This window comes from Schistocerca americana, chromosome 1, assembly GCF_021461395.2.
Source record: "Schistocerca americana isolate TAMUIC-IGC-003095 chromosome 1, iqSchAmer2.1, whole genome shotgun sequence".
Classification (NCBI taxonomy): domain Eukaryota; kingdom Metazoa; phylum Arthropoda; class Insecta; order Orthoptera; family Acrididae; genus Schistocerca; species Schistocerca americana.
Genome location: NC_060119.1, coordinates 1110709776 through 1110732937, shown reverse-complemented (window position 1 = coordinate 1110732937; position 23162 = coordinate 1110709776).

Genomic DNA, 23162 nt, shown 5'->3' with positions numbered 1-23162 from the left:
ATATTTGACATTAAGCATCTAAGCAACAGTAAGTATAGAAAAGCTTTAAATTAATGTTCAAATATTGTTGGAAGTTGGTAAGTGATTTCATTATTAAACACAGGTTGAGTACAGTTTGAGTACTTTGCTAGTTTTTGACGAATCTCAATGTTTATGACGTGCTTCTTGAATTGTATGTCGTACAGCTATATAATTTTGCAGGTATATTCAGTGTTACATGTCTTCCGAACTTGATGCGAATATAGTAGTCAAGAAGTAATAAATTAAAAAGTTTTGCCTGAAGCTGAAGTTTTACTGCATGAACGGTGGAAGGGAGTAACTGATTAACTTTTTTCCTTTCATCATTTTGCTGGGTGTGTCAGCGAATAAAAGGTTCCTAAAGGTTTGACATTACGGAAGTCGTTAAGTACTCTCATTCTCGAATACTGGAAGAATATTATCTGGGTACAAATACCTTACGGAAATTCAACTGGATGACGTCGTTGACAACCGCCGCTATTTAAACAGAAGAGCACCGTGCTATTTTCAAGGCAAAACTGCAGCAAGCGCTATGCAAACACAAAAAAAATGGTTCAAATGGCTCTGAGCACTATGGGACTTAACATCTGGGATCATCAGTCCCCTAGAACTTAGAACTACTTAAACCTAGCTAACCTAAGGACATCACACACATCCATGCCCGAGGCAGGATTCGAACCTGCGACCGTAGCGGTCACGCGGTTCCAAACTGAAGCGCTTAGAACCGCACGGCCACACCAGCCGGCTAACAAAGATCGTCCTTTACGGAACCTAAAAGGACCTTGATCTTAGATGGTGGTCGAAAAACACACTTCACATCATATTTCCATGTGTTTGCATAAGGCGGGTATTGCCGTATCCCTTGCAGTTGTGGCATGTCATATATTGCTCAGACTATCAGGACTGGGGAGGACCGGTGCACTGAGCGTGAACGGCACACGCACTTACAACAGCCTAGCAAATCCGCCATTGCAGAAAATTGTCGTGGGACCGGTGATCTCACGGAAAACAACAACATGGAGGTTCTGGCATCCACTTCCAGCTGTTGGGGTAGTGTTGTGAAGGAAGCTGTCGAAATTAAATTAGCAAGTAACCTTATAAATAGAGATGGTGGTTTTCGTTCAAATTCTGCATGAACTCCCGCTATTCCTTGTAAAAAAGAAAGAAAGAATGGAAGAAAACAGAGGGAGAGAGTTTATGCTGCCTCACCCATTGATTACTAATTTCACTATCGATAACTTACGACTTCGTTCATCTTTGGTTTGCGATAGCGCTAGTTTTTACTCTCTCTCTCTCCCCCCCCCCCCCTCTCTCTCTCTCTCTCTCTCTCTCTGTGTGTATGTGTGTGTGTGTGTGTGTGTGTGTATGTGTTATCTTCCGGGAGTTTCTCTGAGAACCGAGATTTTTAATTCCCTTACACAGCGCTTACTTGCTGCAGTTATGCCTCGAAAATGGCACTGTGTGCTTCTGTTGAAATACCGGTGGTCGCCGACGACGTCGCCTGGCTGCATTCCCGTAAGTTATTTGAACATCGCATACGCCAGTAGAAACTCAGGTCTCACATTGTGTGGGAAATTTGAGCGTCATGAGTTACACTGCCTCAAGACATCTACACAAACTGTGATATTTGTCTTATCGTGTTGCTTTAATGTAAGGTGATATCTCCTAATGAGTGGACCATGACAGCATATTAAATTTTTCATTTCGGTCAATAATTATATGAAAAACTGAGAATCAAATTTTTGTTAGCGTTGGAAGCAGTTAAGGCAACCTGCTACTGGATCCGTGCATCATGAATCGTGAATCGGGTTAGCCCTTTTGTATTACACATCCTACAAGGGCGCTTATAACAACGCCGTTGAGTCGGTGTCATCATCATCGTTTTTCGCGGGCGGTGTTCGGGCGTGAACCGACAGAGAAATAGCCTGAATGTTGTTCCATGAACTTACTAGGAAGCACTGAATTGTGATGCAGACGTGTAGATGTAGAAACAGATGTAGGTCATCACCATTTCAACATACCGAAATCGTCAGATACAAATCTAATTGTGGGACCGCCCCAAGGAAGTATTATAGGCCTGATACTAGTCTCTATAAACAAGTAAAGAGCTAAAGAAACTGGTACTCCTGCCTGCTATCGTGTAGGGTTCCCGCGAGCGCGCAGGAGTGGCGCAGCACGACGTGACATGGACTCGACTAATGACTGAAGTAGTGCTGGAGGGAACTGACACCATAGTTCCTGCAGGGATGTCTATAAATACGTAAGAGTAGGAGGGGGTGGAGATCTCTTCTGAAGAGCACGTTGAAAGGCATCCCAGATATGCCCAATAATGTTCATGTCTGGGCAATTTGGTGGCCATCGGAAGTGTTTAAAATCAGAAGAGTGTTCCTGAAGCCACTCCGTAGCAATTCTGGTCGTGTCGCTTTGTCTTGCTGGAATCGCCCAATTCCGTCGGAATGCACAATGGACGTGAATGGATGCAGGTGATAACACAAGATGCTTATGTTCGTGTCTCCTGTCAGAGTCGCATCTAGACGTATCAGGGGTCCCATAACACTCCAACTGCACACGCCACGCACCATTACAGAGCCTCCACCAGCTTGAACAGTCCCCTGCTGACGTGCATAGCCCATGGATTCGTAACGTTGGCTCCATACCCGTACATGTCCATTCATCAACGGTCCAATGTTGGTGCTGACGGGCTCAGGCGAGGCGTAAAACGTCGTATCGTGCAGTCATCAAGGGTACACGAATGGGCCTTCGGCTACGAAAGACGATATCGATGTTATTTGGATGAATGGTACGCACGCTGGCACTTGCTGACGACCCAGCACTGAAATCTGCAGCATTTGCGGAAGGGTTTCACTTCTATCACGTTGAAAAATTCTCTTCAATCGTTGTTGGTCCCGTTCTTGCAGGATCTTTTCCCGCCCGCAGCGATGTCTGAAATTTGATGTTTTACCGAATTCCTGATATTCATGGTACGCTCGTGAAATGGGAAAAGCCCCACTTCATCCCTACCTCGGAGATGCTATGTCCAATCGCTCGTGCGCCGACTATAACACCACGTCCAAACTCACTCAAATCTTGATAACCTACCACTGTAGCAGTAGTAATCGATCTAACAACTGCGCCAGACACTTGTCTTATATTTGCGTTGCCGACCGCATCGTCATATTCTGCCTGTTTACATATCTCTGTATTTGAATATGCATGCCTATACCGGTCTCTTTGGCGCTTCAGTTTATGTATAAATGTTGTCGACTATAATATGGAATACTTCGTGAGGTCCATCGCGGGTGATGCTATCGTATCTGAGAAAGTCGCAGTACCGGAATTTGTAGCGAAATGCAAGAAGAACCATACTGCGCATAAACAAATGGAAAGGTCCATTATTGTTTGTTGACAAGATTGCCAAACTACCACTGTAGACACACAGGCCCATCTGGAAGTACGCCCACAAGGCGATTTAGACCGGTACCCCGACTTAAAACTGACAGGCTGGTAGGAAGAATGCTCAAAATACCGGGTGATCAAATAGTCAGTATAAATTTGAAAACTGAATAAATCACGGGATAATGTAGATAGAGAGGTACAAATTGACACACATGCTTGGAATGACATGAGGTTTTATTAGAACCAAGGAAATAGAAACGTTCATCTGATAAGAATAGCAATAATTAGCATAACAATGTAAGACAAAGCAAGGATGATGTTCTTTACAGGAAATGCTCAATATGTCCACCATCATTCCTCAAGAATAGCTGTAGTCGAGGAATAATGTTGTGAACAGCACTGTAAAGCATGTCCGAAGTTGTGGTGAGGCATTGGCGTCGGATGTTGTCTTTCAGCATCCCTAGAGAAGTCGGTCGATCTCGATACACTTGCGACTTCAGATAACCCCAAAGCCAATAACCGCACGGACTGAGGTCTGGGGACCTGGGAGGCCAAGCATGACGAAAGTGGCGGCTGACCACACGATCATCACCAAACGACGCGCGCAAGAGATCTTTCACGCGTCTAGCAATATGGGGTGTTTTTTCTTCGTTCTAATAAAACCCCATGTCATTGCAAGCATGTGTGTCAATTATTACCTCTCTATCTACATTATTCCGTGGTTTATTAAGTTTTCAAATTTATGCTGACTTTTTGATCACCCGGTATGTAGTCCACCCACGAGTAAGATAGCTTATGTTATCCTCACTCGGTAGATATACCCGATTGTTCCTCAGTTTACGTCCCTTACCAGGTAGGATTGATAAGAAAAATAGACAACATACAGAAAGAGCAAAGTGTTTCGTCACGGGGTCATTTATCAACCGCGAAAGCATCACGGAGATGCACATCCAGCACTAGTGACAGACGGTACAAGATAGGCGTTGTGAATCAAAGCGTGGTTTACTATAAAGACTACGAGGACCTACGCTCATGGAAGAATAATTTGTTTCATTCTGCGTATAGTTTCTTTTAGTTTAGGAGGCGTTTATCAGCAGTTGCCTGTACTAAAATGTCACAAACTTCTGTCCTGCCATTCTTGTTCCGACAGACCTCTCCTTTCCACGGCTTTGGCTAGAATTCGCCTCCGCGTTGCCGTCAACCTCCCTCGGCTTCTTCTCCCTGGCAGAGGCCAGTTGAGCAAACACTGCGACCATCGCTGTTCCTCCATCCGTTGGACATGTCCACAGCATTTCAGTGCTCGAGGATCAGTCCAGTCTGCGACTGGTTCCACAGCATCCATTTTCATTTTTAATACTCATTCCTCAGTCACTTTAAGCGGGTCGTTCTCATGCTCCACCGTAGTCCGTCCATGTCAATAGCCTCTATTTCCCTTCTTTGTCCCTCGTTCAGTGTCCAACACTTTGAGTCATATGTAACAAAGCGTAGCTCTACTTTGTTTGTTCGTCTGGATATGTGACGATTACAAAAGATATCATTCGTATAGCTACCCTCGCTGGACTTATCCAGTGGGATATGTGTACTTCACTCTGACCACTCTTATCAATTAGTCAACCCGTGAACCCGGATACTTGAACATTTCCATATTTCTTGCCCGGCAAAATTCAGAATCCAAATCCTCACCTTGCCCGGCAAAATTCAGAATCCAAGTCCTCACCTTGCCCTTTGCCAACAACGTGAGCTCCTCATACAACAACAAGATAATAGGTTTTACCCTTATTGACTGTTAGTCCGCATTGCTTATAAGCAAGTTTATAAGCATCCATTAGCTTTCTCATCTGATACATGGCAACGTTCTTATCCAGAGCCAAAACTATTTGATCACCGGCAAACAGTAATGCATGTAAATGTTAATGTTTTACTGTCACACCCAAATTTATGAATAATTTCTGAATAACACTTAAATAATGTTGGTGACAGAGCATCTCTGTCTTAATCCCTTAGTTGTATTAAAATTTTCCAATATACTACCACCAAGCTTCACAAACCGCTCGCATTTATGATACATCATTTTCACCAACTCTGTTAATGCGTCATCCACTCCAACAGTGTCCAAGGTTGCACATATAACTCGCGAAAAGATAAAGGTAAAATTAGATTTGAACTCGCATGGAAACTTACCAACTTTCGTAATTTTCACGCACGATTAGCAACTGCAACAGGAAAGGGGAGAAGTGACAATGCAATGGTAGGCAATGAAAATCTCGTAACTCCATCTGTCTGTCACAAACTTCGTAATTCCAGTAACCAGTAACTCCATTACCAAAGAGAGATTTGAAAGTGCCTGGATTTCTCTCACCTGTCAATAACTGGGCTTCTGCTACGTAGTAACACTTGTAGCAACTTTATCTGTATCGTTTTAAATTATTTTTTTAAGAAACCGTTTTTCTTGTCTTGTAAAATTGAACACAATGGAGGTATTGGAGGTTTTCATGGACTGGTATATGAAGAATTCTCCGCCAAGCACCGTAAGACAGCTCGCTTAGTATAGATGTAGGTGTGGGAGATATCAGGCGTAACATTGTCGAGTGGAGTATATTACTACCTGCCTGAAATTTAGGGTAACGTAAGCCAGAGTGGGTGGACGTCGAATCATAATCCGCTCCCCCTCCTATGCGTTTACAGTTTGTCAACCATTGGACGACGTGGCCCTGCGCTCTGCGTTGATGAAGCGCGTCGTAAAAACACTGAAAGGGGAGTGGGAGTGAGTCATGCGTGAGCAGCTGACGAGACTCAGCGAGATCGTAGCAGGGGAGAGCTATCCACGTTCCTCCCCAGGCAGCACGAGTCGACGTGGACGATCGATAGCGATGCCTCATCTCACTCATCGCCCCCTCTAGGAGTGCGGATAAAACACACCGAGCCGCTTTCATCTAGTCGTCAAGGGTTGAGGCGTACAAGAGAACAGTCAGGGAGGCTCCTAAACGAGTTACTTGCTGCAGTGGTTAAGGCAACGAAGTGGAATAGACAAGACGCCGGTTTCGTACTCTGATTTAGCATTTCCGCGGTTTGTTTAACGTCATGCCTTAACGATTCCTTCAGCGGGGCCAAGGTCCTTGTCAGTCCGGAAGAAGGAAGGAAGATTAGGGTATAACGTCCCGACAGTGTCGGGGTCATTAAGGACAGAGTGCGAGCTTTTATTGGGTAAGGATAGGGAAGGAAAACACTCGTACTCGTTCAAAGGAACCATCCCGACTTTCACCCTCAGCTACACTACTGGCCATTCAAATAGCTACACCACGAAGATGACCTGCTACAGACGCGAAGTTTAAACGACAGGAAGAGGATGCTGTGATATGCAAATGATTAGCTTTTCAGAGCATTCACGCAAGGTTGGCGCCGGTGGCGACACCTACAACGTGCTGACATGACGAAAGTTTCCAACCGACTTCTCATACACAAAGAGCACTTGACCGGCGTTGCCTGGTGAAATGTTGTTGTGATGCCTCGTGTAAGGAGGAGAAATGCGTACCATCACGTTTCCGACTTTGATAAAGCTCGGATTGTAGCCTATCGCGATTGCGGTTTATCGTATCGCGACATTGCTGCTCGCGTTGGTCAAGATCGAATGAATGTTAGCAGAATATGGAATCGGTGGGTTCAGGAGGGTAATACGGAACGCCGTGCTGGATCCCAACGGCCTCGTATCACTAGCAGTCGAGATGACGGACATCTTATCCGCATGGCTGTAACGGAACGTGCAGCCACGTCTCGATCCCTGAGTCAACAGATGGGGACGTTTACAAGACAACAGCCATCTGCACGAACAGTTCGACGACGTTTGCAGCAGCATGGACTATGAACTCGGAGACCATGGCTGCGGTTACCCTTGACGATGCATCACAGACAGGAGCGCCTGCGATGGTGTACTCAACGACGAACCTGGGTGCACGAATGGCAAAACGTCATTTTTTCGGATGAATCCAGGTTCTGTTTACAGCATCGTGATGGTCGCATCCGTGTTTGGCGACATCGCGGTGAACGCACATTGCAAGCGTGTATTCGTCATCGCCATATTGGCGTTTCACTCGGCGTGATGGTATTGGGTGCCGTTGGTTACACGTCTCTGTCACCTGTTGTTCGCATTGACGACACTTTGAACAGTGGACGTTACATTTCAGATGTGTTACGACCCGTGGCTCTACCCTTCATTGTATCCCTGTGAAACCCTACATTTCAGCAGGATAATGCACGACCGCATGTTGCAGGTCCTGTACGGGCCTTTCTGGGTACAGAAAATGTTCGATTGCTGCCCTGGCCAGCACATTCTCCAGATCTCTCATCAATTGAAAACGTCTGGTCAATGGTGGCCAAGCAACTGGTTCGTCACAATACGCCAGTCACTACTCTTGATGAACTGTGGTATCGTGTTGAAGCTGCATGGGCAGCTGTACCTGTACACGCCACTCAATGCCCAGGCGTATCAAGGCCGTTATTAGGGCTAGAGATGGTTGTTCTGGGTACTGATTTCTTAGGATCTATGCACCCAAATTGCGTGAAAATGTAATCACATGTCAATTCTAGTATAATATATTTGTCCAATGAATACCCGTTTATCATCTGCATTTCTTCTTGGTGTAGCCATTTTAATGGCCAGTAGTGTATTTAGGTTGTCAGTATTTCCTTCCGAATAATACGTTTTTATAAACGTTGAAACCGTGTTGTAGGGCGACATAAAAGTTTTCTGGCTATGGTACCGCGTCATATTGTATAAAACTTTTGCTGGGAAATCCAACATTTCGGCTGCGTTAGACCCAGAAGATGGCCTCTGCAGCCGTGGCCGAAACGTTTGTTTTCTCCAGCAGTAGTTTTATACAATATGGAGTGGTACCATAGCCTGAAAACTTTTATGTCGACGGACTCTGGCCGCGGAAGCCTACGCATTTACATGGTGTAGGGGTTTAATTCTTTGATCGTATCGAGTACTCCAGTACATAATAAAAATGGTCCACTGACTAGTTCCACTACACTGGGAAGAAAAAAGTACATGACGTTATTGGTTCCATGCAATGCTTAAAACTTTGGCTACCTCTCACAAATGTTATGGAATTCAGTACCGATTTGATGTCGCTCGTGATTTGCACAGTGCTCACGTACATTGCGTAAATCCTCAACAGGAACTAAATCATATACGTAATGTGTCTTCACGTTGTATACTTTGCCCACAATAAAAAATTAAAACGTTCTTTGTATGCCACGGGGCAGAACTGCTGTGCGGTGTAAATATGCCGGATCGCTTCCTGCGCGGCTACGACTGCCTAGACCGCTGTGGCGCGACCTTGGCTGGCAGGTGCGATTGTTGCGTGGTCGCCTTCCGGCGCCCTGGCTGCCACCGGCGCTGCGTGGGCGGCAGTAACTGCCGGCGCAGCTGCGGGTGGCGTGCGTGGGCGGGAAGGACACTTCCGGGGACTGGACGAGCAATGCCGCCATCAAGCGGCCGCTCCTCAGGAATTAGTGTACGGCGGACAAATGGTATTATTATGAGGGCGTGTGTAAGGACCCTGGTAGTCGAAGTCACGACATTCCATTCCCTGGTATTGATAGAATCCTTGGGTGTTTGCATTTCGTCTCTTCAGTCACAGACACTATACGATCTGGGAACCGAGTTATTGCAGTGCTGCATCATAAGAGCCAATGGCCTTGCCGCAGCGATAACACCCTTTCCTGTCAGATCACCGAAGTTAAGCGCTGACTGGGTTGACTAACACTTGGATGAGTGACTGTCTGGGTCTGCCGAGCGCTGTTGGCAAGCGGGGTGACGCCAATTGAGGAGCTACTTGACTGAGAAATAGCGACTACGGTCACGAAAACTGACAACACCGCAAGAGTGGTGTGCTGACCACATGCCCCTCCAGATCCGCATCCAAAAACACTTATCGGCTGAGGTATTATGGGGCTTAACTCCTCGTGTGGTACAGCCAGGTCTGCCGCGTTGTCCGCCCGGCAGATGTTACTAGCGTAGCAACCCAACCACACGTTTACGGTCAGTTTTGCGGGAGCTACCACTCGGGTAGGATGCCCAAACATCTCCCACTATGTCATGCCAGTCTTGAAGCGCGGCCAGTACTTAGGAGCCCGCACAGCTCCACGGCAGCCAGTTCAATTGCGATTCCAGTGAAATGAAGTGATGTGATGTGATGTGATCAACAGTTGCCTCCCAGTTCTACAAGCATTTACCAACGAGTTGCCTAGCAGTGGTCATCAAGTGTCTTTTGAGTGACTTTCCAGATTTCTGCTCTAGTTTACGAATATTTAGTGACTGGACTACAATCAGTCAACAGGCTAGTCTAATTTGGCTTTCAAATCAGGAACATGCAACTTCCTGGCAGACTAAAACTGTGTGCCGGACCGAGACTCGAACTCGGAACCTTTGCCTCTCGTGGGCAAATGCTCTACCAGCTGAGCTGTCCAAGCACGACCCACGCCCCGTCCTCACAGCTTTATTTCTACCAGTACCTCGTCTCCTACCTTCCAAACTTTACAGAAGCTCTCCTGCGAACCTTTCATATCAGCGCACACTCCGCTGCAGAGTGAAAATCTCATTCTGTAAACATCCCCAGACTGTGGCTTAGACATGTCTCCGCAATATCCTTTCTTTCAGGAGTACTAGTTCTGCAAGGTTCGCAGGACAGCTTCTGTAAAGTTTGGAAGGTAGGAGACGAGGTACTGGCAGAAGTAAAGCTGTGAGGACGGGGCGTGAGTCGTGCTTGGGTAGCTCAGTTGGTAGAGCACTTGCCCACGAAAGGGAAAGGTGCCGAGTTCGAGTCTCGGTCCGGCACAGTTTTAATCTGCCAGGAAGTTTCATATCAGCGCACACTCCGCTGCACTCCGCGAACTTGTCAGAACATGATTTCCGCAGGGGGCGCGGCGCCATTTATGCCATAAACAGTAGGTACCTAATTAACGATTAACGGAGTCAGAGAACTAAAATGTCAATCCGTTACTCGAACAGTTAAATTCATTAATAAACGGACTGACGGTCTTGTGCCCACCTATGGCCACAATACGTTGTGCCTCTACAACTTCCGTGTTGCGACTGGGAACATTGGGAACATCTCTCACTATCATTTAAACGGTCAAACATTTCTAGAGGGAGACAGGTATTTGGAATGATGAAGACTTCTAAGACCAGCACGTTAGGCTAGGTAATTTTGGACAGAAATGAAACTGCAGGAGTCAATATCAGTGGTGTGAGTTTTAGGGGGAAATCGGAATTAGTAAACCGGTATTTCGCCGATGATTGTAAACAAGTAACTCATGTTGTGAGATTATACGATCAGAACAAAGATGTCCAAAGCTAGGGCAGAAGAGACGTAAAAGCTTTATGTGGCCATCTTGCGATTGCCAGTTGACGGCATGAAGGACATTGTCGTCAGATAATCTTTACCAAAGGCGTTAAATTTTTTCCGTTGTTAGTTGCAGAAGCTGTGTAATTCAGCAGATCTAGCCAGCCTAGCGTACGACTGTGTACCACACTATATCAGTCTGTATACGTACACTGAAGCGACAAACATTCATGGGATAGCGATATGCACATGTACGGATGGCAGTAGTATCGCGTATTCAAGATATAAAAGGGTAATGCATTGGCGGAATTGTCGTTTGTACTCAAGTAATTCACGTGAAAAGCTTTTCGAAGTGCTTATGATCGCACACGAGGAGTTAACAAACTTTGCTCGCGGAATGGTAGTTGGAGCTAGACGCCGGAGACATTCCATTACGAAAATCGTTAGCGAATTCAGTATTCCGAGATCCATAGTGTCAAGAGTGTGCCAACAACACTAAATTTCTGACATTCCTTCTCACCACGGCCAACGCAGTGGCCGAAAGCCTTCAGTTAAGACAGAGAGCAGCGGCATTTCCGTAGTCACAGACAGGCAATGCTGCATGAAATAACCGCAGAAATCAACGTCGGACATCTGACGAGCGATCCGTTAGGGCAGTGCAGTGAAATTTGGCGTTAATGGGCTATGGCAGCAGCCGACCGACGCAAGTGCCTTTGTCTCGCCTGCAACGCCTCAACCGGCCGAAGTGGCCATGCTGTTAAAGGCGCTGCAGTCTGGAACCGCAAGACCGCTACGGTCGCAGGTTCGAATCCTGCCTCGGGCATGGATGTTTGTGATGTCCTTAGGTTAGTTAGGTTTAACTAGTTCTAAGTTATAGGGGACTAATGACCTCAGCAGTTGAGTCCCATAGTGCTCAGAGCCATTTGAACCATTTTTTGCAACGCCTGTTCTGGGCTCGTGACCACACCGGCTGGATCCTAGAAGACTGGAAGATCGCGGCCTCGTCACATGAACCCCGATTTCAGTCGGTGAGAGCTGATGGTAGAATTTGAGTGTGGCGCAAACCCAACGAAGCCATGGACCCAGGTTGAACAAGGCACTGTGCAAGCTGGTGATGGCACCATAATGGCCTAGGCCGTGTTTACATTGAATAGTCGGGTTCCTCTGGATGTTCGGCTGTTTGGAGACCATTTGCAGCCCTTGATGCACTTCATGTTCCCAAACAACGATTGAATTTTTATGGATGGCAACGCGGCATGTCATCGGATCACTACCGTTCGCGATTGGCTCAAAAATTCGAGTGAATAATTTGGCCATCCAGATCACCCGACATAAATCCCATCGAACATTTATGCGACAAATATGCACAAAATCCTGCGCAGACAACAATTTCGCAACTATGGATCGCTATAGCGGTAGTATAGCTCAGTATATCTCTAGGGGACGTCCAACGACTTGTTAAGTTCAAGTCACGTCGCGTTGCTACACTACGCAGGTTTGATGCAGCTCTTCACTCTGGCCTCTTCTGTGTAAGTCTCTTCATCTCTGCATCACTGTTGTAACCTACACATACGCATTCGAACCCGCTTTCTGTATTCAATCCCTGGTATCTCTCTGGAGGTTTTAATTCCTTCACACACACTAATCTGCTATTTTAACGATGACTGGCGTTTGAAAGCAATATGAGCAGTGCAGCTGAGAAAGGGAACCATAACATTTCTTATTCAGACCCCCAGCGCAGCAGCGCTATTCTAAATGTACTGTGTTGAAGTCTGATGGTGTATCCTTTTTAAAGTAGTCTCGAACTGCAATTGGCCGGCCGAGGTGGCCGAGCAGTTCTAGGCGCTACAGTCTGGAGCTGCGCGACCGCTGCGGTCGCAGGTTCGAGTCCTACCTCGGGCATGGATGTGTGTGATGTCCTTAGGTTAGTTAGGTTTAAGTAGTTCTAAGTTCTAGGGGACTGATGACCTCAGAAGTTAAGTCCCATAGTGCTCAGAGCCATTTTTGAACTGCAATAAATTTAATATTGTGTACGGGCTACTTGTGAAAACATCTAAGCTGCTAGATGTGACTTTGAAACAGATAGAATCTAAAGGCACTGTAACGGTGCCAGGAACGTAAGTTAACAAACCTCCTTCCTCCACATCGAGCATCAAGGTAAATTAATATTATTTTGATACGTTTTATTTGTTGTAGCAGTAATATCTTTAATGCTAAACTGAGAATTTTTTTAAATTAAAATACGTTGCTTTTCTCGTCAGGCCTGATTCCCTAACACGAAACCTGTATATTTGGCTGTGTTGGGTTGTCACAAATAATCCACAGCAAAGCTTTTTCACGCACAAGTAAGTACTTGTAAATATTCTTTGTGTGTGTGTGTGTGTGTGTGTGTGTGTGTGTGTGTGTGTGTGTGTGCGTGCGTGTGTGTGTGTGTGTGTCTGTGTGTGCACTTGAAAGTCATCACAACATGTCCTTCTTTTCGTATAAGCCTTTTATTCTAAAGTAAAACGGTTCTTACCGTGAGGTCACGTTTACTTTGGGATGGAAAGACGAAGGCTGAAAATAAATTTCAAGGTAGTACGCCGTAATCGCATATAAATAGGAAGCGCGTGCAGGCCACGGCAGATTGCAGGTACAGCCAGAGAAGCCGCCACGCGTTGAGATCACTGTTGATATCGGGGTCACGTCCTTGTTTCGTGTCCGTACTGCCGGTTACGCCCCTCCTCCTCCAACCGGTTTCCCCGCATTATTTCGGGCGAACGCTAAAATTATTGCTTTAACAATTTATGGGCGTATTTTCTGCACAGTCCTCCTGCAACTGAGCTAGTCCACAATACCGTAACGCTACCTCATTTGTATTTCACTATTGGCATTACCGATCATGGCGGGTCACGTTCTCCAGGCCAAATCCCAAAATTTTCTGTCGAATTGCCGCAGGGTGTAGCGTGATTCATCATTCCACATCGCTCGTTTACAGTCTCCACAGTCCAGTGTTGTCGCTGTTTACACCATCTCGTCGCGTAGCACCGCCTACAAAAATGTGGGGTTTGCGAAGAGCTCCTGACTATTGTACCCCATTGTTTTTAACTCCCTACGCAGAGTCATTGAGCTAGCTGGATTTCTGCTAACATTTTGGAACTTACGTGCTATGCCTTGTGCTGATTTTACGCTATTTTTCACAACCAACCTCCGCTATGCTCGACACTGCCTGTTCTTTGGTCTACCTGCGGTTGTTCCTTCGCTGTTTTCACTTCACTATCGCTTCACCAACAGTTGACTTGGCAGATCCTGATGGCAATTTTCGAAAACATTAGTGGACAAAGCTGATTAGATAATTTGAAATAATAATCACTCCTGATCGCATGTCATTTTTAATCTTTAGTAAAAATTTGCGATCTAGACTGATTATTGTTTCATGTTGAGCTTCAGAAGTGTTGAAATGCTCTTGATGGATTTGTTACTGGTGCACCATGCAATGGCTATTAAATGTTCGGAGTCACAGACCTGTCCTGACCGACTCATCTGTTGTTATTGCTTGTCTTTTGACAATACGATGCGTCCCATCTCGCTTTATGTTGGACGATCCACCTCTCGTGACATCTGGTGGACAATTACGTATTACATTAGGATGTTCGGATACTTATCATCACTATATCTCATCCGACAAGATTTCTATCAAGAGGCCTTCGATACGACATCGAGGTCACGCTAATTTCGGTTGTACATATTCAATTATGTCAGGCAATCCACAATGAAGTTCATAGCCGAAGAAAACATCATTTACTGCGCCAAAAAACAGCGCTCGTTCCCAATCGAAACGTGGATGGATAGCTCAGAATAACTCCTTTTGCGTTTACTTTTGCTCGAGATGTTTCTAGTGCAACTTTACCTTCATAGTAGGAACATCTACATCAGGTCACTGATAACCATTGTGAAGTGCATGGAAGAAGGTCCTGTCTTTTGTTCCGAGCTTCCTCCTCCCCGTTCCATTCACAGATGGAGCGTGGGAAGAACGAACCCGTATTGTAACGAAGTCGGCAGCGTTAGCTAATGTGGACCCTGTTGGAGGCTGGGGGAGCTGGTGTGAACTGTCGGGGTGGCCGTTACGATCTCCTCACCTGAGCGTGTGAGTTCACCAGCGAGGAGGAGCAAATTCAGCAATGCTCATACTGCAGCCATATACGTTTACTAGAGTTGATTATCGTTTAAAGGTGCCCCAAGTCCACAACCAGTGGTCAGGATGGTCGTCTAACACAGTGATATTCCTGGCTGTGGCCACCAATATTTTATCCTTCTAGAAACTCCCCTTGATGCAGCTTGATACACGTGAAGTAGCATATGGTACAAAAGTGGAGTGAGGTACAGGCAGCAGATGGAACAGTATGTGGCATTCCCGTGGGAGACTCCGCCAACTGTACTGAACTTACTTCTTATTGATCGGCACATTCGGGTGTTAGGGGCCAAAGCGCCTAAATTCTCTTATTAATTATTTATATGATTTTCATTCTATTATAACCCACTTTTCAGTACGACAATCTGTCATGGTTACCCTAAGAGTCTACCGTTTTTGTTTATTAAATTCCACTAGTTATGAGAAACATAAGAATAACGATATTGCAACCGAAGTGCTTCGGGCATCTTCGGGTCGCTCTGGCGCGCCTGGAAGACGAAGTTCTTCGGCTGCGCTAGTCAGACTGTTTCTGGCGTTCTGAAGGTCCGACCACGCGACTCTGGTCGGGTGTTCTTCAGAGCCGGACGTGTATCTCTGTTTCGGACGGACACGTCATACTCTATATCGGAAGTTGTCAGAAAATTTACCGTACTATTAAGAAAGATATGTCAAGTGTTGTAGAAGACAGTGTAAAAAGTGATTAAAATGTAAACAAATAGGATAGTTCGAGATGACAGCATAGCGGCCTCCGCCGAAGAGGATCCCACGACCGATGAGCTGTCCTCTGCGCTGGGAACACAAATTTTGAAGACGACAGGTTGGTGAAAAGAACGGTTAGGGGCTCATTCAATCTCTACAGATCTCTCCAGCTTCCAGATCTGACTTCCAACAAGACAATGTATAATTTACACACATCAAAAGCCGGCCGCGGTGTTCTCGCGGTTAAGGCGCTCAGTCCGGAACCGCACGACTGCTACGGTCGCAGGTTCGAATCCTGGATGTGTGTGATGTCCTTAGGTTAGTTAGGTTTAAGTAGTTCTAAGTTCTAGGGGACTGATGACCACAGATGTTAAGTCCCATAGTGCTCAGAGCCATTTGAACCATTCGAACACATCAAAAAAAGTTTTGCATCACCCCAGTTCCCAGCACTCCTGAAGATAGACATTGACTGTGGTTATTGTATCACAGATACAGTCCCTTTGTTCAGAGATGTGACTAAAAGCGCCCAAAGATGTAAACGACCGCGCATGAGCAGCTCCTATTAGACGGAGGGGGTCCGACTACCGGTCAATTCCAGTCATTCCACCAGGAAGGAGGTACACGACTCGTGTTGTCTGTTGTTCAACCAGGCCTAGGCGCTCAATTCCGCGGTTCGATCGCTTCCGCATTGTTACTTTGTGCCAAGAAGGGCTCTCAACTAGGGAAGTGTCCAGGTGTCTCGGAGTGAAGCAATACGACGTTGTTCGGACGTGGAGGAGATACAGAGAGACAGGAACTGTCGGTGACATGCGTCGCTCAGGCCACCTAAGGGCTACTACTGCAATGGATTATGGCTCGGAGGAACCCTGACAGCAACGCCACCATGTTGAATAATGCTTTCCGTGCAGCCACAGGACGCCGTGTTACGACTCAAACTGTGCGCAGTAGGCTGCATGATGTGCAACTTCACTCCCGACGACCATCGCCAGGTCCATCTTTGCAACCACGACACCATGCAGCGCGATACAGATGGGCTCAACAACATGCAAGATGGACCGCTCAGTATTGGTATCATGTTCTTTTCACCGATGAGTGTCTCATGTGCCTTCAAACAGACAATCGTCCGAGACGTTGCATTGCCGAAACACTTCGTTTCACATGAGCAGCAATTTCCAGGATGGATGAATCACATTTTCTCATGCCATTTTCTCATGCCATTAATATGCCCTCTTTCAAACTCACTGATTTCATGGTACGGTTCGCATATAGGCTGCAAGGCGTCCAGCACGTCTGCTTAAGTCAGACGTTTTATAGCCACAACGATATCTGCAGGCACATTTTACCAGTATATTGACTTTCAACCCGCAGGCCGACACGGTTGAAATGCTAATTATTTCTGCAAAACATACTAATGTACATGTCCTGTGAATAGGAACTTTCTAGTCTAGTCTTTCAAGAGGTGTATTATTCCGTGAACAAACGTTATCACAATGATAGTGTCGGAGGAGTATTGTGAAATGGAAGTATTAGTCTCCATGTATTAGTTGTGTTTTGCAGGGCATTTATGTACAGTCGTGTAGTGTATGACATCGCTACGTTTGTAAGGATACTGACGTGTACGTTAATACTTCCTCCCCTCCCTCTTTCTCGAATGTAAACACAACAGTGATACCATCTTTAGCAGTTTGCCAGGTAATAACTACTAATCTTATTTTTGTCGAAATTGTTGAACTACAAACAGTGGACAGTGTTATTCTCAAACAGACATGTTTTGCATTAATCTTTTTTTGAGGTATCTTATTGGGATTCAGTGAAGAGTTATGGTTTTCCATGCATATTCCATATTGTGACTGCAGTCACAGAGCACTGTCTTTCATGCCAGAAAAATGTCAGATACTAGAAGGTGTGTACATGAATACCCCCACATCTATTCCACGCATATGAGAAGACTCTTGTTAAAACTGGATAAGTTGTGTGAATGCTCTGAAAAGCTAATCATTTGCATATCACAGCGTCTTCTTCCTGTCGGTTAAATCTCGCGTCTGCAGCACGTCATCTTCGTGGTGTAGCAATATTAATGGCCAGTAGTATAGTTTGTAGTTCCGGCAATCGCCACACTTGTTTTGTCAGATGACAGTCGCCAGATAGTCAGTGTTTTGTTCTTAGTTGCACATAGTTACTTGACTGAACATGACTGGCGCAAGGCTTACATTCGATAAAAGGAAGTTAGTTTTGAAGTGGTATTTTAAGTACGAAAACATTAATGAGATTCAACGGCAATGGCGAAATGAGTATCAAACAGAGCCACCGAGACGTTTAACGATTCGTCACATTCGAGACAAATTTGAAGCCGAAGGCTGTGTTAAAGGTGTACACAAACAACGATCTGGACGACCTGTAACAATAACAAGTACAGCTAACTCCCATCGTGTGTTACAACAATTCACTCGCTCACCACAGAAGTCTGTGAGACAGTGTGCCCGTGAAACCGGAGTGAGTCGCTCAAGTGTATAGCGAATTTTGAAGACAGCAAAGTGGAAGTGCTACATCCCACGATTGCTACACGCAGTGAACGAGGACGACCCAGATCGCAGAATGGAGTACTGCGAGTGGTTCACTAACATGGCGCGCAATGATGAAGAGTTTGCAGATGTGATTGTGTGGTCTGATGAGGCAAAAAAATGGTTCAAATGGCTCTGAGCACTATGGGACTCAACTGCTGAGGTCATTAGTCCCCTAGAACTTAGAACTAGTTAAACTTAACTAACCTAAGGACATCACAAACATCCATGCCCGAGGCAGGATTCGAACCCGCGACCGTAACGGTCTTGCGATTCCAGACTGCAGCGCCTTTAACCGCACGGCCACTTCGGCCGGCTGATGAGGCACAGTTCAAACTCAATGGTACAGTAAATCGCCACAATTGCATCTACTGGGCGCCACAATTGCATCTACTGGGCCGCCGAAAATCCGAACGTCCATGTGGTCAAAGCCGTGAACTTGCCAGGAGTAAATGTGTGGTGTCGGTTGTCTTACCGGGGCTTGACTGGGCCATTCTTCTTTGACGGCACAGTCGCCGGTGAGGTGTACCTTCAGAAGCTTCAGACATCCATTTTACCTGCCATCCGAGACTTGTATGGAGACGGAAGAGTTTACTTTCAACAAGATGGTGCCCCAGCCCACAACCAAAATCGTGTTAGGGCGTATCTCGACGAAGATCTGTCAGGAAGATGGACAGGCCATAGAGGTGCTGTGGAGTATCCACCACGTTCCCCAGACATAACTCCTCTGGACTTTTACCTGTAGGGAACACAACGGACGTCGCTTATCGACAAAAGCCACGCACATTGGATGAACTTCGAGAATCCACCGTACATTCATTTGCAAATATCCAACTGAACACGTTGCAGTCAGTAGTTCGTGCTGCAGTTCGGCGGCATCTTTTGTGTGTGGGTGTTAATGGTGACCATTTCGAACACCTACAGTGATATCTTTAAGTTGGACTTTAAGCTACACTTTATCCGAAAATGAGACAACTCCGTCAATTAGTTTGCAAGTTATGGACTTTTAAACAGTGTGTTTTTTTTTTTTTTTTTTTTTTTTTTTTTTTTTTTTTTTTTTTTTTTTTGGCCGCTCTGTATATTGCACTGCCATCCGAAGGCAAATTGCGATTGGTTCAAACCTTCAGCTAACAGTAATATAATGATGCGCTCCTGCTCTATATTGATGCAAGCCTGCAATGTTGCTGCCATCTTGTTTCGCTGATTCCCAGCATCCTATTCAGCGACGCAGGCATGCCAGGATCATCTGATAATAGTTCTAGCACACCACCAAAAAATAACGAGAAGTCCAAACTTTGTAGAAATTTTGTATGTTTTTTTAAATACACTACTGGCCATTAAAATTGCTATACCAAGAAGATGACATGCTACAGACGCGAAATTTAACCGACTGGAAGAAGATGCTGTGATATGAAAATGATTAGCTCTTCAGAGCATTCACACAAGGTTGGCGCCGGTGGCGACAACTACAACGTGCTGTCATGAGGAAAGTTTCCAACCGATTTCTCATACACAAACAGCAGTTGACCGGCGTTGTTGTGATGCCTCGTGTAAGGAGGAGAAATGCGTACCATCACGTTTCCGACTTCGATAAAGGTCGGATTGTAGCCTATCGCGATTGAGGTTTATCGCATCGCGACATTGCTGCTCGCATTGGTCGAGATCCAATGACTGTTAGCAGAATATGGAATCGGTGGTTTCAGGAGGAATACGGAACGCCGTGCTGGATCCCAACGGCCTCGTACACTAGCAGTCGAGATGATAGGCATCTTATCCACGTCTCGATCCCTGAGTCAACAGATGGGCACGTTTGCAAGACAACAACCATCTGCAACAACAGTTCGATGACGTTTGCAGCAGCATGGACTATCAGCTCGTAGACCTTGGCCGCGGTTACCCGTGACACTGCATCACAGACAAGAGCGCCTTCGATGGTGTACTCAACGACGAACCTGGGTGCACGAATGGCAAAACGTCATTTTTTCGGATGAATCCAGGTTCTGTTTACAGCATGATGATGGTCGTATCCGTGTTTGGCGACATCGCGGTGAACGCACATTGGAAGCGTGTAATCGTCATCGCCATACTGGTGTATCACCCGGCGTGATGGTATGGGGTGCCATTGGTTACACGTCTCGGTCACCTCTTGTTCGCACTGACGGCACTTTCAACAGTGGACGTTACATTTCAGATGTGTTACGACTCTTGGCTCTATCCCTTCATTCGATCCCTGCGAAACCCTACATTTCAGCAGGATAATGCACGATCGCATGTTGCAGATCCTGTAAGGGCCTTTCCGGAAACAGAAAATGTTCGACTGCTGCCCTGGCCAGCACATTCTCCAGGTCTCTCACCAACTGAAAACGTCTAGTCAATAGTGGCCGAGCCAGTCACTACTCTTGATGAACTGTGGTATCGTGTTGAAGCTGCATGGGGAGCTGTACTTGTACATGCCATCCAAGCTCTGTTTGACTCAATGCCCAGGCGTATCAAGGCCTTTATTACGGCCAGAGGTGGTTGTTGTGGGTACTTATTTCTCAGGATCTATGCACCCAAACTGCGTGAAAATGTAACCACATGTCAGTTCTAGTATAATATGTTTGTCCAATGAATACCCGATTATCATCTGCATTTCTTCTTGGTGTAGCAAGTGTCCAGTAGTGTACAGCCTTTCCGATTATTTATCGAATGGATCTAGTTTTGTTTGCTGACGGTTTAGGCTATTGAAACGCGTAGTGGAGTAATAAATGAGAGACGAATTTTCTGTAATTACTAGTCCCAGCGCTCTCTGTACAGTGCACGTGCAGCGGGTGAGAATAACTCGACGTCCACGCACCACAACGTTTCGCCGCCTCTGCCCCGCCTGCCTGCCTGTTGCTGGCGGCTTCTGATCGTCTTTTTTTTTTTTTACCACCACTCCCTCCTTTCCTTTAACCTACTCCCCCGCCCCCTCTCCCCGCCAAGAGGCCATCAGTCTTGCTCTCCGGCCGTCAGCGTGGCGTCTGCTTCTCACGGGAACCTCGGTAGTCGGGTCACCACACGTGGCGCCTCTGCCCGCTACAAGCCCTCGACCAACTGAGGAGTCTTCCCGGCCTGTGAGATCACACCAGCCGTGGCAGTTTGTCTGACGTCTGCCTCTCCATCCCACCACAGCGTCCAGCTTCGTAAAATTCGCGCGTCGGCCAACCGTGTAGAAAGATTGAGGGAAAGATGCATTGAACTGCCGGCAGTCGTTCATTGCAGAAGCGTAGCATATGCTGCGTACTCGGATTTAATTTGTTCGCAATACACTTCAACGATTTGTCACGGCGACACACTCCGGCTTCATAAGGGTAACACTAACAAGGGGAGGTCACGACGTTTGGAAAGCGGATTTACTGTAAACTTCGTACACTCGTAGTGATCCATGAGGACAACAAAATGTGTCAGCAGTAGCGCGTACTTCTCAAGCGTTACTGAGAAAAATCGCGAGACAATTTCGGTCGTCAAATATATATCTGTGCGTGGCCATTTTTAACCATAAAGCGGCTACAGCCGAGTAGTAGCGGCACGGTAGCTCAGCGTGTTCGGTCACAGCGTTAGCTTTCTATTCTAGTAAAAAACTGAGCGAACGGATGAACGAAAAAACTGAACTGGTGTCATCGGACGTCCGTCCTGAACAAATGCAGCGAAATATACAAAATGTTATTAAAAAAAAAAGTGGTTAGCGTTGAATCCGCTAGAACGCTGGATCGAGCTCCGTTGGTCAGATTTTTTTATTTTCAACACAGTCATTTTTTTTTACTATTTATATTACAATTGATATAATGGAAAAATGCGTGTAATCGGATGGACTTTTATTAAATTTACAATGTTATTTGGCAGTCTACTAATTTTTATTATCACAAATGATATAATATAATGTAATGTAATGTATTGCGAATACATAGAAAGAAGGATCCTTTATTGTATGATTATATGATAGCGGAACAAACACTGGTAGCAGTTACTTCTGTAAAATATCTGGGAGTATGCGTGCGGAACGATTTGAAGTGGAATGATCATATAAAATTAATTGTTGGTAAGGCGGGTAGCAGGTTGAGATTCATTGGGAGAGTGCTTAGAAAATGTAGTCCATCAACAAAGGAGGTGGCTTACAAAACACTCGTTCGACCTATACTTGAGTGTTGCTCATCAGTGTGGGATCCGTACCAGATCGGTTTGACGGAGGAGATAGAGAAGATCCAAAGAAGAGCGGCGCGTTTCGTCACAGGGTTATTTGGTAACCGTGATAGCGTTACGGAGATGTTTAGCAAACTCAAGTGGCAGACTCTGCAAGAGAGGCGCTCTGCATCGCGGTGTAGCTTGCTCGCCAGGTTTCGAGAGGGTGCGTTTCTGGATGAGGTATCGAATATATTGCTTCCCCCTACTTATACCTCCCGAGGAGATCACGAATGTAAAATTAGAGAGATTAGAGCGCGCACGGAGGCTTTCAGACAGTCGTTCTTCCCGCGAACCATACGCGACTGGAACAGGAAAGGGAGGTAATGACAGTGGCACGTAAAATGCCCTCCGCCACACACCGTTGGGTGGCTTGCGGAGTATCAATGTAGATGTAGATGTAGATGTAGAATATTCATAACTGTCGACTAGTAAACGACCAAACGCATAAAGTGATACTGAAAATGTATGCTTGTCCGTGTCTTCCAAACTGTTCGTATTTAATCGAAAGAGAACGAGAAATTGCTTCTTGGAAGACGCTATTAAAATACACTCGATACTGCATAACCAATTATCAGCGACGATTTTTAAGGAAATACTGCGTTATGCCTGGTTTGCTTCCAAACTATCGTCTGAAAGAGTTTTTGAAAATGTTGAAAGGTGGCTACACTGAGCCACTGCGCCAGAGATTGCGCCAAAGAGTATTATTCTGCCGCCTCCACAGTGCTTGTCGAGAGCTCGTAGTAGTCAGTGCTTGTCGAGAGCCCGTAC